A 16,052-nucleotide genomic window follows, 5' to 3' on the forward strand; every position below is an offset into this window, starting at 1 on the left:
GCCATCTTTGTCGATCTTGGTATTAGTTATGCTTTTCACACAATTAATGGTACACACGTTAAGCTCAAATTTTAATAGTTTCAACAAGAATAAGTTGCTTTCAATTGTTTTCCCACTCCCCTTCTGGTGAATTCACTATGTGATTGTTAATCCCCTCCTGTACATACAGCCTGTTTATTGTATAATGTGTCCATGTTCTTCAAAGGATAAACTAAATGAAATTGAATGAATGCAATAACATCTCACAGGTTAGCAGTGATTAGAAAGGCTCCCAATTGCTATTGCTTGCTCTATTATTTTTTAGTTCACTGTGTTCCTTTCTGCCCCTATTCAAGTGGGTATACTGGGTGTACCCTTTAAAATGTCTGCCTGTGTCACTCAGTATGGTGATTTCAAATTACCTTGTTTACGTAATATTGCATATTTTTAATGGTAGTTTTCTGGTGAAACTAGTATCATTGTAAAAGGAGGAGTGAAACCATGTGCAATGCTTGAAGTGACCCCTTATTAGCCTGAGATCATCTAATTATAAAAACATTTCATGAACAACTAAGATGTGGTTGTGAGGCACTGGGTGCAAATCATCTATTTCAGAAATGCTCATGCCAATTATATTTACATTTTAAATGGGAAAATATTACTAAAGTGAAAGCAAGTTTAAAAAAACATCATAGTGATCAATGAGATTGGTTAAACAAGCCATTACATGTATGCTGATATTTATGCAGGCAAGCACACAGGGAACAATCCTGATACATATGTCATGGCAGTAATATATAACACTGGCTTGGATGATATGACATTTAGTTGTTTTTTTTAGTTCTATTTGTATTACACAACATAAAATCACTGATGTGTGACATGTAGGAAAGTTTCAAGGTATCACAGACATTATACAAATTCACATTTCAAACTGATACCTTGAGTAAGAATGTCAAGTTCTGCTTCACTAGCCCTTCTCCCAGTCCTTACAAGAATGCAATAGACATGTTATTGCTAGGACACTTGTATATATAACAGCTGTAGCAATCAGTTGTAGGTCCATCCACCCTTCAAGCCCAAAGTAAAAAGAACAAATTAGAAGAAACTTTTTCCCCACATATTCTGTATTTCATCCCACCATTTTGGGTTCACCACTACCACAACAGCATAAAATAATTGAATTTCATGCACACCATTATTTCATGGTGCAGCTGAATGCTATCTTAGATAGTTGTATAGTATTACTTTACATAACAGCAGTGTACATCGTAATTACAGCCACATGTAGAACTACAGCACATCTTCAGCAGCTTCCATTAGATGCATTTGCAAGTCTCACAGTATCGGCCCAGGTGTAGTCTGATGATGTTACGATCTGTGTATAATGAGGTAGGACCTTCTTTATATTCCCTGTAAGTTGTGTTCCTGCTGGAGGAGACATTACTTCCATAGGGATCCCATCACATGTATATAAACATGGATTCCTATCTTAGGTAGCACCCCTTTGAAAAAGACCTGGCCAAACAACTCAGAATCACTTCACTTGGCCAGAAGCCCTTCCATATCAAGTTGGACAAGAAAGTGGTCCCAGATTTCTTCCAAAATAGCTAGATTATCACTAAGTCTGTATATCAGTCTCTCGTGACCAGTGGCGTAACGAGACTTGAGGGGGGCCCCCTGCCAAGTGCATGGAGGGCTCCCCTCTTCCCTGGCCTATCACCTACTACTTTTGCTGAGGGGAGGCCCTGAAGCTCAAGTCCCCCCCGCACTGTGGGGGCTGCATAGGCTCACGTTACACCACTGCTCATGATCTGCCATAATATCAAATTTCCTGATCCAGTAATGTTGGGTGGAATCACAGTGTTAACTGTATATCTTACTTGCTGATAATGAATCCAAGATCAGTAGAGATTGAGCATGAAAGTTTATTTGGTTTGTGTAGCATAATAAGATATCCCAGCCATCCTCTTCATGGTAAACCACCATTCAAAACCTGCATTCCATTTAGAATCATAATACAACCATTTACACAGAAACCATATTTAATAAAACTCTACCTATGTACAGAAAATAATCCCTATTTTACCACTAAATATAGTGTGATATCATTCACATGAAGAAACCTAGTCATCCAAATATGCAAGACTCTTTAGTTTTCTGTCAGATCTTCTTGAGAAACAGAGTTTACTACTGTCTTTGCTCTTGGCGTCAACTCCTCCATTATGAGATTTTCAGCTATATCTCTATTCTTTGTACAACACCACACAATTGAAATTACACACATGGCGATCCTCAGTCCTGATGGCATTGGTAAATACTTTTATAACCCTCATCGGTTTCGACCATTTATTTCCAACTTCATTCCTTCCCGTTTTTTTTTTATCATAAGCATATCACCTATGGTAACATCTGTTGGTTTGACTGAGTGTTTCGCATCAAAGTAGATTTCGCTGTTTTTCATCTTCCTGTCCTCCTTCATCTTCCACTCTTCAGACATCCTATTCCCCCTCTCATCACTCAGAAACGTGTTAATCCAACAAGGCTCCCATACAGTATTAGGGTGCCTTCCCCGAAACAATACAAACAGTGATTCCCCCGTAGTACTCTGAGGCATGAATCTGTATACACTCTTGGATACCTCTTCTTTCCAACTAAGTTGATTAATTTTAGCTAAAGATATGGTTTCCTTACACACAATTAAACCTTTTTATCATCCAACTAGATTCAGGATGATAGAGAGCACATTTTTTGTATTTAATACCACATCCTTGGAGAAAATTCTCCATCTCATTTGACACTAACTGTACCCCATTTCCTGTCAATATAGTTTCAGGAAGATCCTCCCTTGCAGTAGGGTCTTTTAAAAATGTAATCACATGACGCATTCCAATACCCTTAGAAAGACACACCTCAGGTCACCTGGACAATAAATCCATCACGACAATGACATAGCTTTCATAACCATCCCCATGTATAGGTCCTAGTATATCCAAAGCAATGTCTTTGCACAATCCATCAGGACACGTCCTGATAACCATCGGCTGCACCCCAGGCTTCATGGGCTTTTCACTCACAGCACACTGCATTTCAATCTCTTACTAGCCGTTCTACTTGTAGGTCCATTCCTGACGACCAGTATGTCAATCGTAACCTTTTTTTTTCTTGGTGAGTCATAAATGACATTTGTGTGCTTGATTCAACAGTTCTTCTCGTAGTATGGTTGGGGGAACTAATCTGGGTGCCCCCCAATAACACATCATTGTTAGCACTTAACTGATCCTTAACTAACCGAAATTCTTTACCCTCTATCCCAGCTTGAATGTTCTTTATGGTTCCAACCTGTGCAAATAAATCCATCACATTTTGCAGCACCTTGGCATTTTTCACCGCTTCCTTCCAATTTTCTTCTGAAGTGACCTCATAACCAACTTCAGATACTAGCCAGGACAAGGTATCTGTAATAACATTTTCTGTCCTTGGAGTGTACTTTACATTAACATTACATTCCTGTAAACTTGCAACCCATTTCAATATTCTAGCTGAAATAGAGTGAATTCCTTTAGAAATGAAGACTTCACACAAGGGTTTATGATTAGTCCTCACAATAAATGTACTTCCCCACAAAAATGTCTTCATTTTTTTATTGCCCAATGAACTGCAAGAGCCTCTCTCTATATTATTGAGTATCTAGTCTCAGCTCCCTTTAGACTACTGGAAATAAACATGATGGTATTTTCAGAGCCAAGCCCACCTTGTTGCAAAACAGCCCCCAGTTCTTTAAGGCTTGCATCTGTACTGATTATCAAACTCTTATTGGGATTGAAATGTTTAAGTCTGGAAGCTTGAACTAATCTATTTTTTAAATCTATGAGTTCTTACTCACAATCAAAAATCAACATAGAATTAGCACTTTTCCTTAGTAAGTGTCTCATGTTGGAGCTGAGATCAGCAAAGTTTTGAATAAACTTATTATAATATTCCACCATTCCTAGGATACACATTAGTTCTTCCCTGGTGGATGGAGCAACCATATCCTGAAGTGTATTGGTGTGCTCTTCTTTAGGAACCACCCCTTGGCCTGTAACTGCGTATCTTAGATAATCAATATTCCTACTACCAAATCAGCATTTCCCCAACTTGATGGTAAGATTATAATCACATAGCTTACCCAGAACCTGTCTGACCCTGGTATTATGTTCAACTCATACTTTCCATAAACTAGTATATCATCTTGGTATACACAGACCCCATCAATTCCACAATATCTTTTCCATTGCCTGTTAAAACACTGATGTCACTGAAACTAGACCAAAAGTAGCCTGGCATATCTCAATGTTCCAAACTGTGTGACAAACACAGTGAGATCCTTGGAAGCCTTATACTTGTATTTGATGGTAAGTCGAGATTAGGTCTATAGTACTCAAGACCTTTGCTCCTCTTATCATTGTCAGCAACTCATAAATGTTGGGTAGTGAATATTTGTCAAGTAGCACACATTTATTAAATTGTCTAATATCTACACATAATCTCCGGCAGACATTTGGTTTCCTGGCTGCAAGAACTGGAGCAAACCATTCGTTCCTCCCTACTTCTTCAATTATACCTTAAGTTTTTACTATTTCCAATTACACTTTCATCTCTTCTCTAACTGTCAAGGGAACACTTCGAACTTTGCTACAACTTGGCAGTGAACCTGGAATCAGCTTATTGTTGTGACAATATCCGTTCAAGCAGGCCAAACCTTGCCTGAATGCACAGGCATATTCTTTCTCTAACATTCTTTGCAATCCTGAGTCTGAAGATTTAATATCACTAATCTCATTCACTACATGATTTTTTTAATATGATGAGAGGTGTATTATTGGGATCTAACATAGCACCCAAGTCTCTTTGGTGTATCCAATTTATAGTACTATCTCCCTTCTTAGAGACGTAAGTCTTTCCGGTGGTATAACAATTTTCATACTCAATTAGACCCACAAAAATATCCATGTAACTCAAGTGGATCTCCCCATAAGCACAAGGCTTAATGTCCAGTTTTAAAAGTGTCACTTTCCCTTCTAAATTCTCTTTGTAGAATCTAATTGCTACAATGGTGATTTTGGGCCCAGAGTCAAGTAAAACCTGTGTTTTCTTTCCCTCAACCTCAATAGAGTCTATAGGTCCATTATTACTTTTGTCACCAACCTGCAGGACTATTTATCCACACTCAAAACACTCATCACTGTCACTTGCATCTACTTTGTTTACCTTTCGTTTTAGGTTTTACATCCTGCAGACTGTAGCAAAATGTCCTTTCTTTTTACAGTAAAGATAGACTACTTTGAGAGCAGGGCATGATTTATTGTTGGTCAAATGACCTGTTTCATCACACCTAAAACGCTTCTTCCCCACTTGAGATAGTTTATTCATATTGCCAGTGTTTATATACTCTTTCTTCTTTGTGTCTCCCCTACCACCATCCTTTTTTTCATTCCCCGCTTGATCACACGTACTTCTTTGATGGAGTCTTTACTCACTACTTCCACACATTTCATGGAATGCTGAATCTTTTTAGCAATAAACAACACCTCATTCAGAGTGGGTTCATCCATGAGGCACAGTTCATCCCAACACCTCAACATGGACTGCTGCTCCCTTATGCGTTCATCTAATAAAGAACCAGACTTTCAAGATTAAGCTCAATGCCTAAGCTGAGTTATGTAATTCTCTATTGACTCTCCCTCTTAATGCCTTCTTTTTCCAAAATAGAAATGTTCAAAGATGGTGCTTAGTTTTGGCAAATAATGTAATTCTAATTTACGTATTTCATTAAAATCAATTGCCTCATTGTACAGGAACATCAGGAAATTTGTCAAAGACCTCTTGTCCTTCAGAACTCAGATGGTGAAGTAAAAGTGCTGTTCTTCTTTCAGCACTTAACGACATGCCACATACTCTTGCATAACGTTCAAACAACTTTTTCCATTTAGCCCACCTCATGAGCGGATCCCCTGGACTGGTAGAAAACATTTAGGTGCTGAGACATTTTGCATTATGGCAAAATATAAAATGCTCAACTATGTTGCACCTTAAGGGATTATTATGAAATAATTAAATTTCTAAAAATATTAATATAATACAGCAAGACCACAGCAAACCTCCTTCCAGATATAAGTCAATACTATGAGATATTTCAAAATCCTCTTCATGGCAAAACACCGGTTGACCTATTCAAAACCTGCATTTCACTTAGAATCATAACACAACCATTCCAAGGGAATGTGAGCCCAAATTCTAAATGAGCTAATGCTAGTTACCACACACACTCTTCAATCCATGGCTTGTCTTTGCTTAAATCAAGCCCTGGAAAAAAAACAAATTTGGCACCCCTTTAAACCACCCTCCCATAGTCCCTGCACCATCCATACCCTTCTGCCTATTCTAAGCACAGTACATAATAGCCATCATTAAGACACACAACCTAACAGTGCTATTTCTGTGCTGTTGTTTCTGATGGAATGACATAAGTTTATGCTGCTGTCTGACACTGTTGTGTGCGGTGCACATTATGTTTGCCTAGAACCATGACACCCTCTTGGAGGTAACTTTCTGCTTTTACAAATATCACTAATTTATGAGTAAAATATTAATTGCTTCTGTTCTAGCTGGGACAAATACCTTATCAGATGATCCGTAGCAGAGAATCTCATGGAGCTAGCCTGCAGGAGAAAAGAAGCAATGATGCTACTAACCTTTTCTTCCCTCTAATCTTCATCCTTGCTGTTGCTGCTGATGATCTTAATTAGGAGGAGACAGGTAAGGTCCAGGCTGATTACCCCAGCAGTGAGCACATATTTTCCCCTGCACCTCCCCTGAAACTCCTATTGACATGGAAATGGAAGCAAAACAATCATGAAAGAAAACATCTGTGATAAGGGGCAATATTTAAATTGAGCAGGCTTCCTGTAGTGATGATGCAGCTGAAGTCAAGTTTATCCCTTTAGTATATTGTATGGGAAATGTCTAGGATGAATTTGAAATAAACAGTACTAGAATTATTATCATCTGGTTCTACATAAAAAGCTGTTTTCCCCATGCGCATCATATGCACAATGAAATGCTATATAACTTTCTAAAAACACGCCTATGGTATAATATCTCAGTTTCCCTATGTTAGGTTTATTGGAACACAGTAAAGTAAACAACCGAAGTTTCAGTGGTAATGTGTTAATTGAGAGCACTGTATATTATTGCAGTTAAATGTTGCTTTTATTGTTATATTGTAATACCATGAGTACGGTTTGGCATTGTAAATACAGAATATTATTTTAATCAATTACTATGTACTTCTAAATAAGATTGCAAATCTAAATTTTTATGTTAACTTTAATATTAACTTAATTAACAAAAACATAAGCCTTAAAGAAAAGAACCAGTTTGATATCTTTATTGAGATTTATCTTTAGTATTTTTAGGAAACCGGAAGCACACAATTGATATATATTCCTCATAAGAAAAGAGTGTAAAGCCAAATGGAGGTAGACTGCTGAGCATCTGAGTAAAGTTCATACCTGAATAATGTTTTCTAAAGCAAACGGAATTTGCATTCAACTCACCATTAAAAGAGGAATTAGAGTCAGCAGAGTAAAAGTTAAAGGGCTAATTTGCTAAATAATTAAATATAGCACCTGATGAGTCTTTTAACAGTAATAGCTCTAAGCTATAAAGCACACCATTTACTGATGAAATATGGTGTTAGGAAGGCATTGCTGAGAAAGATTTGCACACTTATTTGAGATATAACTGATAGTCTCACCTCTTGCCAAGTGGGGATAATGTCATGGTTGTACTCTCACATAAATTATTGATTCTTTCCCTACCTCTTGCACTCCTTTTTAGGTCTCACCTGCGTGAGCATGCACTAGTGCATGTGTTCTCACTTGCAAGACTCTTGTGTTCTGTATTGGGCTTGGAACCAGCCCATTTTTTAACATTTGATTTCAGCGTTGTCACTCTTTTTTGCTCACTTCAGATTGGGCAGCGCTTGCCATGAGTCACTTCTTCATCTAACAGTGGCGCATAGACCAAGCACTGATTAATTTACTTTAATTAGTGTCCTTTAGCTGGCCATTAACTGCTCGTGCTGTGCTTCAGGTACTATTTATTTTTAAAAAAATGCTGTCGCAGTCAACGCTGACCGTGTCATAGTCATTTTTTATCTTTCTGACCCGCCTCCATCTTGTCTCCCTTCCGATCCTGTTTCTTCTCATGTCATGATTCATGTAGTATTTTTTTTTTTTAAATGCTAGGGCGCAGTCAATAATGGCTGCATCTTAGCACTTTGTTTTTTACATTCCTCCACCCATCCCATCCTGTTTTTCCTCCCCGCCCTATCCTGTTTTCTATCAACGGCCCTCCCATCCACTTCATCTCTCATTCCCATCCTTGTTTCTTCTGTTGAAACTTCAAGGGCCTTGGCTGTTTCTTTACATACTATGGCATCTCCATCTGTTGTTTGCTGATACGATCAACAACTCTGTCTATTCAAGTTGGCTTATACCTCCAGAAAAATATTTATTTACACATCCCACAACACTCTAGTAATAATGACTGCTTGCGGAGCGCGAATGCTTCTTACATTGTTTCTATCTCCCTCAACTCCCTCAGCACAACTTTCAAACATATCCTTGCGTTACGCTCTTACCTCTGCAGTGTGTGTGGAAACACCGTCATTGTCTAATTAGGCAAAACTATGTATTGCTCCATGAACGTTCCTAAAGAATAGTGGGTTGTTTCTGTAATGCTCTTCTGTAATTATTCCTTTTTAAATAAAGTAAATTCACAGACGTATTTTGCATGTTGTTGCTGCCACAACTTCTTCTATTCAACCACCCCCACATTCCATCCCCTCCCCTTACCCACTGTCACCCGCTTAGCCTCGTCAACCACCCTCATCCAATCGCTAAAGACAATAGCTCACCAATGGGCGAGACGAATTGGCTTTGCCAATGTTTCTTAGGTTTCACCTGCAACTCACATGCACAGTCATTGAAAGCTATTGTTTTTAAAAATAAATCTGAAAATGGGCTTAGAGCCTGCCTATTACTTACCCTTACTTACCATTGGTTGGGTCCCACATAACTCTTGTTTCTGTACTTATCATTAGTCAACGCTTTATTTTTGCCTTCGGCTTTATTTTTTCGGTGGTACAGTGTAGCATGGACCAAGTACAGCTTCCTGTGGACAGTGTCCTTTCACTGGCTGCAGGTTCCTGTAGGTATTCTTTTGGTATTTTTGTACATGCACTGCTATTGAGTGCATGTACAAAAATCACTCTTCCTACATCCCACCTTTGTGTCCCACATCACTCCTGCACTCATTTATTTTTTATCCACCCACCATCATCCGCTCTCCGATATGTTGCCCCCTTCCCCCACAGCATAAGGCAAAACATACGACTTTACCAATGCTGGTTTTCTCTCTGCAAGTTGCTTATGGCCTGGATCTGCCGTGAATCAGCAGTAAACCTGGAGCAAGAAGGCCTTCTTCCAGTTCTCTAAAATGTGCTGACTATTTTTCTCTATTTAGGACCCTCCTATTTGTCAGTGGCAATTTGGTACCACTCACTATGCATTTATCCAGCACAAATTGCCACACAAGTCAAATAGTTTTGAGAATGTCGATTCTTAAAGGTTTTCTGTAGAAATAATTGTGATTTCTTTTAAAGACAAGGAGGCTGGCATTATGCATAAACCCTTGTATTCTCTTTCTCTGAGCAGCAAATCATTAAAATTCAAAGAAACAGAATGCAAACTCTATCATAACAAAACAGAACTCTGAAGTCCATATAAATCTCTATGTCTTCCATGTTCTTGCTCTTTCATTTCTCGTTGTCAACTTTATCCTCTCCTTAAATTTTCTTGTGCCATCAATCTTTCACTGGTGTGAAAATCATAAAAACACAAGTGTATCCTTCTTCTCGATCTTAATCTGTACATTTAACATTTACTTAACACTCAGGGGCATATTTATGTTCTGTTTACACCGAATTAGCGCCATTTTTTAAAACTCTAATTCAGTGGAAAACTAACTCTATATTTGTACTTTGGTGCTAGACCCGTCTAGTGCCAAATTAATGGAATTAAAGTCATTTTTGGGACCTGGAAACCTACCTTGCCTTAATGAAGGTAGGTGTTCCCGTGCAAAAAACAACTCTATGGCCTTAACGCCATATTTATACTCCCTTGCAAAAATAGTGCACAGGAAGGAGGAGGGGTAAAAAAATGGTGCAAAGCTTGCTTTGCCCCATTTTGTAACGCCTGGGTCAGGGCAGGCATTAGGGGACGTGTGGGCCTTTTTCCATGGTGGAACACCATGGAATAAGCCCACAGGCACCCTCCCCAGGGACGCCCCCACCCACACCATAGTGACAGCGGAGGATGGGGGACCTCATCCCAGATAAGTACAGGTAAGTATTTTATTTTATTTTATTTTCTAAAGTGCCATAAGGGGCCCTGAAATGGCACAGGGTGCACAGGGTCCTGAAATGGCACAGTGTGCAATGGCCATGCCCAGGGGACCCTGGTCCCCTGTGCTGGCAATTGGGGTGGTGGGCATAACTCCTGTCTTTTCTAAGACATGAGTCATGTGGAATGGATGGTTTTGCGTCAGAAAATGACTCTAGGCAGGTTAGAGTCATTTTTGTTACTCTAACCTACCTAACGTAATTTGTTGGTGCAAAACCCCCTTCTTCCATACCGCCAGCCCCACCCGACTAACGTCATTTTTTTTACACTAGCCTACTCTTTGCACCGGCTTGAACCATTCCACAAATATGGTGCCCGGCTGGTGCACAGAAATGGTGCAAGCCGGTGCTAAACCTTTTGGTGCAAAACTGTGCTAGTGCAGTTCTGCCCCAAAAAGTATAAATCAGGGCCTTAGTTACTTTATTTTACAATTTATGATGTCATCATTTGAAAAAGAACCACATCCTCCAAAGAAATTGGAAGGATGTACTGGGATAATGCTAGCCTCCATGTCTTTAATAAAATCACAATTCTTTATACAGTAAATCTTTAAGAATCAACATTTTATTGCAAGACAGAAGGCTAACATTATGCATGTCCAAAGTTTCTCAAAGCACAGTGTAAGACATGCTCCATTGGCTTAAAATAAAATGTTCTAAATGTATCTGCAGTAGACTGATCCACTACCTTCATAATCTCATGCCTGACATAAATGGCTTACTTGCCATGGCACCCCTTACCGAATGTGCCGAATATTTATCATATGTAACTGCGTTAAACTGCTTTACATACAAAATCAATAACTGATCCACTCCAGCACTCCTATTCTCCAGCATTCTGCACTCATATTCGTTAATATATTTCACCACACCCATTTTAGCTATATTATCTAAATTTGTATACATTATAGAAATAAACATTGTTTTTGTTCTTTTCAAAACCTCGAACAACACACTGTTACTTGGTAAACTCTGTTTGATATCTCTAATGCTCCTACATCTGAAACACTTCTCAAAGAGTTTAAACACAAGAGTTGCTAATTTCCAGTATAACTCTCTTACCTCTAAATACATATTACTAGGCCATTCTTGGAACATTTTTAAAACAAAATTTACATCCCAAAGTGACTCATACTTTGGGTTCAGACATCTTTTCAATTGTATCCCTTTCACCACAGTACAAACTGAAAGACTCCTTCTAATTGAAACACCCGAATCAAAGTGTGACCTGCTGCCACTTCTGAAAGATAACAATTGACAGTTCTGTAAGAAAAACCTTTATCGAAAAGTTCAGCTAAAAAATTACCCACCTCTATTTCATCGGCTTGCCGAAAATCCAAATCCTTTGCCATACACCAACGTAACCATACACCCAAGGCCGTCCTACATCTCTTCTTAGTTCCTCAGGCCCACTACTCATTAAGAAAACCTGAAGCTGACTCTTAAAGTTTTGAGAATCTTCCCAATTCCCTGAAATTTTCCAATCTAGAAGGTTGAGCAAACCTGATAGAATTAACAGATACTCTCTCCCTCTTCTGCTTCTCGTAATAAACCCCTCTTGGACCTGATCAAATATGGTTTCTCCACAGCCATTTCCAAAGCAGTCAAAAAACATGCCCATGAATGCATCTACCAGCACTGCACCTGGATTGGGTCTCTAAGTGAAATAATTTTTCAACTGAAAGGTTAATCTGGACACTGAAATATCCATCTCTAATGGGCCTAATAATCTCTGAATTTCCTTGAAACAACTGCTCTCTAATTTCCTGCCTCTGTAATCTACTTGATTCCTCTAATTCCAGTCAGCAACCAGATTGTGTTCTCCTGGAAAATACTCCCCTTTCAAACCAATCTTGTGTTCCAAACAAAAGTTATGCATTTCGCTTGCAAAGTCTGCCAATCTCTTTAATCTGATACCACCAAACTTGTTGATATAAGTCACTACTGTTATATTGTCCATTTTCAATAACACAACATTACTGGCAGTTGTTTAAAACTGGGAAGGGCAAATAATCCTGCCTTCACCACTAGACAATTAATATGTTCCTTTCTCACCAACATAGTCCAAACTCCACCTGTCTCTTGTCAAATTGCTCCCCATCTTGCCATACTTGTATCTGTCTTCAGAACAAAGGCCCTCATTACAACCCTGTTGTTAAATGCTGCCTACCTCCGTGCTGACGGACGCCAACATACTCTGGGTGCGGCGGTAATCCGCCATGGGTATTATAACCCACACATAGAAATCCACCACTATACAGACACACACAGAAGTCCGCAAGACCAAAGGTCAGTGATAAACTGGCGATAGCAAAACCCAAACCTTTATGCGAACAGGAATACGCCCACAGTATCATGACCCACGAATCACCGCAGCGGTCTTTCAACCGCGGTAAACCATTGGCGGTACACACCGGAGCGCTCAAAATATACACACACTTACAAAACTACACCATGTTGGACAATATAAAATACACACACCTGACACACATACACACACCACACCCACACAACCAAACGAATATAAAACACACACCCACACTACCCACCACCACTTACAGCAAAAAAAAAGAGAGCACGCACAGAGAGACAAGCAAGGAGCACCCACTCAATCAGAGGCACAGAACACCATCACCCATACACCATTCAGGCACATCACAGCACACACCACAACACATCTCCCCACACATCACCCCACACATCCTCACACATATCACTCACACCACATCAATGGCACCCCAAAGACACCCCAGGTTTTCTGAGGAGGAGCTAAGGATCACAGTGGAGGAAATCATCCGGGTAGAGCCACAGCTATTCGGATCACAGGTGCAGCAGACGTCCATTGCAAGGAAGATGGAGCTATGGCGGAAGATCGTGGACAGGGTCAATGCCGTGGGACAGCTCCCAAGAACCAGGGATGACATCAGGAAGAGGTGGAACGACCTACGGGGGGAGGTGCGTTCCGTGGTTGCAAGACACCAGATTGCTGTACAGAGGACTGCCAGTGGACCCTCACCTCCCCCCTCACAACTAACAACATGGGAGGAGCAAGTCTTGGCGATCATGCATCCTGAGGGCTTGGCAGGAGTAGCAGGATGACTGGACTCTGGTAAGGCAAATCTTTACTGCTATCACCCCCACCCTACCTGCATGCCATCACTAACTCCAACCCCTAGCCTCACCCTCATCACTCCACCACCTCACATATACCCCACTATCACAACCCACCCATCCCAATACCAAGCCCTGCATGAAACACCAATGCATGGACACCCTTCATAGTCCTGCATGGACACCCATCACCATAGCATGCCCAGTAGAGAGACTCACCAAGCCCACACAATCCCCACTCACACAAGGCCAAGCCGACAGGGAAATCACAATCATAGATGGAAACACACCCATTCACAATATGGCCCATGCAGATATATTAACAATGCATTTGCATCCCAATAGGACCCCTACTCAACGTCACCGGAGAGGAGGTGGCAGCTACATCCAGTTCCCCCCGAAGAGGCCCACAGTGACGACAGCTGTGCTGCACGCCTGGACAGGATGACCAACCTGACCCATCAGTGGTCTCTGGACAGTCGGCTCCCCTGCCACAGTCCCAACCCATCACAGAGACTCCCCCTCAGGAAACACCAGCACAGCACTCACCCAGCGGTCCCATGCCACTGTCCCCAGGACACGTCAGCAGTGTGTCCACCACTACAGGGAACCCCAGGCAACCCCACATACCCAGGACGATCAGGGACCTGGGGTCAGTGGCAGTGGGCACACAGTTCAGGGGACAGAGGCACAGGACAACAGGGAAGCTGGGAGGACTGCTGTGCGACAAGGGGAGGACAGGTCCGGGGAACCCACTCTCCACGAGGCACTTTCAAACATCCTGGGAGCATACCACCATTCCCAGGAGACCTTGGGCCAGATACTGGCCAAGTTGCAGGAGACCCAGTGGCTGCAGGAGGGCCAGTACCTGGGGATCAGGGATGACCTCACAAAAATCTACACCATCCTGCCACCATTGCAGGGGTGCTGACTGACATGGGCAAGACCATGAGGGAGGCAATGGAACAACAAAGGGAGCCTGACACTAGCCAAACCGAGGAACAGCCTTCCACCTCCGCCGGCGCTAGTGGACAGGAGGCCCCGCCACAGGACCAACGGGCCACTAGCCCCCACACCCTGCAGAAGGAGAACCACCCCGCAAACGGTTCCTGCGATCCAAGCAGAAGACAGAGAACATTGCCAAGACCCCACAGGAAATAGGACTCTCCTGATAGTCACCTTTCTGCCCCACTCTGTTACCCTGTCCACCTTGAACTGCCATTGCTCCCCATCCTATGCCCCCTTGGATAATGCACCTGTGATACCAAGAGAATGGACGCTACCATGGACTTTCCTCCACCATCACCCCCAGCCCCTTGCACATACCCCTATACCTATTAGCACCTCAATAAACACCCTTGAAACAAATACCAATCTGGAGTCAGTCTAATGATTAACAAATGTATTAGAACAACATTATCAAAGCATTGCAACATATATGTACAGTGAAATATACTACAGGATGAGTTTTTCTGGGCAGCAGTACATATAGCAGGAGCCAGAATGGGGCACACAGATCTGGAAATAGAGAATCCAAAGGGAATAGTCAGTGGCCATAGTCATAGGGTACGAGGCTGCCTTGTACAATGTCCAACGGATTACTGAAATGTTAAGTGGAGTTACAGTCTCTTACCTGTGTGTCACAGGAAGTACTGATGTATTGTTTGTTCTGTTGTCCATATCTTCTTTCTCTGCCTCACTTTGTCACTGTCCACAGGCTCCACCGCTGCCACAAGACAATCTCCAGGCACATCCTCCTGCAGAAAAGGCACCTGGCATCTCAAGGCCAGGTTGTGCAACATACAGCATGCCACGATAATCTGGCACACCTTCTTGGTTGAGTAGTACAGGTACTTACAGTGACAAAATGCTCTTTCAATTGTAATGTCAACATACCTATGTCACACAGCTCTAGTCCATGAGGAATCTAAGCAGATGTCACACAGTGGGACCCACATCTGTGAAATCGTAAGGGAAAGTGACAACTCAGTGAACATACACTGGGTGAAAACGACAGACAGTAAAGAGGCAGTAGTGTATAAGTACATGTAGTAGGCAGGTCTGTACTCTTACCTGTGTCTCACTGGAAATATTGCTGGATCACTGAGTCCCTGTTGTTCATGTCTTCTTCCTCTGCTTCCTAGTCTTCATTGTCCACAGGCTCCACAGCTACCACAACACTGCCATCTGGACCATCCTGCTGCAGAAAAGGCACCTGTCGTCGCAAAGCCAAGTTGTGAAGCATACAGCAGGCCACGATGATCTGGCACACCTTCTTTGGTGAGTTGAATAGGGATCCACCTGTCATATGGAGGCACCGGATCCTAGCCTTCAGGAGGCCGAAGGGTTATTTTCCATAATCCTCCTTGTACGCCTATGTGCCTCATTGTAACATTCCTCTGCCCTTGTCCTGGGATTCCTCACTGGGGTCAGTAGCCATGAGAGGTTGGGG

The sequence above is a fragment of the Pleurodeles waltl genome, chromosome 1_1 (genome assembly GCF_031143425.1).
Source record: "Pleurodeles waltl isolate 20211129_DDA chromosome 1_1, aPleWal1.hap1.20221129, whole genome shotgun sequence".
In the NCBI taxonomy this organism is placed as follows: Eukaryota; Metazoa; Chordata; class Amphibia; order Caudata; family Salamandridae; genus Pleurodeles; species Pleurodeles waltl.